The following is a 2,031-nucleotide window of genomic DNA, read 5'->3' on the forward strand; positions in this document are numbered from 1 at the left end:
CGGTGGTACTTGCGTCAACAAAGATCCTGGTTTTATACCTGTATGTCAGTCCTTCTCACGTAGGTAAGAGAACAAAAAGAGTCTCTCTCTCTCTCTCCTCTCTCTCTCTCTCTCTCTCTCTCTCAAAAACAAACCGGAATTTTTCGGGAGTATTTGAACAGGAATTGCTTGCTCACATCAAATTCTTTCTAGGGAATTGTTACTGGTCTTTTAAAATTTTAAGCCCAATATGCCATGTCATTGCAATTAGATTAATGACGTTTTTGTGTCTAGAACCACATCGAGCATCCTGAAATAAAACTACTTATTTACTCTTCTTATATCTCTGTCTGACTTGGAAACTGACAGACGACAGTGATGGAACTTTTGAAAGCTCAAGTTATTTATTGAAAAATTAATAGCATCGTAATTAGTCAAGTTTATTTTTAATTTAGTGAAATAAAATCGCCATCAAATTCGATCTCTTTTGCGCGGAACTGCAATGAAGAGAGACCTGTCCTCCAGCACAAGTTTTGGCCTCTTTTACTCATTGATTGATAATCGTAATATTCTTGCGCTTTTACGAAACTGTCATTTAATCTTTGCCTCATGTTCTGTTCAGCCGTATTTCTGACGAATTTCTTGTTGGATGTTGTAGCTTTGTCCTTTCAGTAACTTCAGCAAATATATTTTACCATGATTAAGATGTATTTTTCCTCTCTGTCTGTCTGTCTGTCCTGTCTCGTCTCTCTCTCTCTCTCTCTCTCTCTCCTCTCTCTCTCTCATACATATATATATATATATATATATATATTATATATATATATATATATATATATATATATACATACATATATATAGAAAGAGAGAGAGAGTCTCTCTCTCTCTCTCTCTCTCTCTCTCTCTCTCATATATATATATATATATATATATATATATATATATATATATATATATGTATATATATATGATATATATATGTAGTATATGTGTGTAGTGTTATGAATATATATATATATATATATATATATATATATATATAGATATATATATATATATGAATAATTATCATATCGAACCGTGATCCATTTATATATCAATTCAAGCTACAAAATGTCCTTTAATATCTAAATTCACTTTACCTCCCAAATGATATATTTTCATACATGTACCGAAGGGGAATTTTTTAGTTGATAATAATTTCGTCCCCCCATGGGATCGAACCACCGTCCAAGTGACGGGGACGAAATAGGACAGTCAGTGACGCTATCCAATCAGCCAACAGAGACGCTATAAGTTCATATCGATTCTGACCTTACAAATCACCCTCGATCTCGGTGCTTTCGTAATTAGAATCGATATGAAAACCCCGTCTACCATGTTAGCCAATTCGAGCGTTTGACAGCACGTAGCCTTTTGTTATGAATAATTATCACATCGAACCGTGATCCATTATATATCAGTTCAAGCTACAAATGTCCTTTAATATCTAAATTCACTTTACCTACCCAAATGATATATTTTCATATATGTACTGAAGGGAATTTTTTTAGTTGATAATAATTTCGTCCCCCCATGGGATCGAACCACCGTCCAAGTGGACGGGGACGAAATCAGGACAGTCAGTGACGCTATCCAATCAGCCAACAGAGACGCTATAAGTTCATATCGATTCTGACCTTACAAATCACCCTCGATCTCGGTGCTTTCGTTAATTAAGAATCGATATGAAACCCCGTCTACCATGTTAGCCAATTCGAGCGTTTGACAGCACGTAGCCTTTTGTTATGAATAATTATCACATCGAACCGTGATCCATTTATATATCAATTCAAGCTACAAATGTCCTTTAATATCTAAATTCACTTTACCTCCCAAATGATATATTTTCATATATGTACCGCCGGGGAAGGGGTTTTTTAGTTGATAATAATTTCGTCCCCCATGGGATCGAACCACCGTCCAAGTGGACGGGGATGAAATCAGGACAGTCAGTGACGCTATCCAATCAGCCAACAGAGACGCTATAAGTTCATATCGATTCTGACCTTA

The sequence above is a fragment of the Macrobrachium nipponense genome, chromosome 32 (genome assembly GCF_015104395.2).
Source record: "Macrobrachium nipponense isolate FS-2020 chromosome 32, ASM1510439v2, whole genome shotgun sequence".
NCBI lineage: Eukaryota > Metazoa > Arthropoda > Malacostraca > Decapoda > Palaemonidae > Macrobrachium > Macrobrachium nipponense.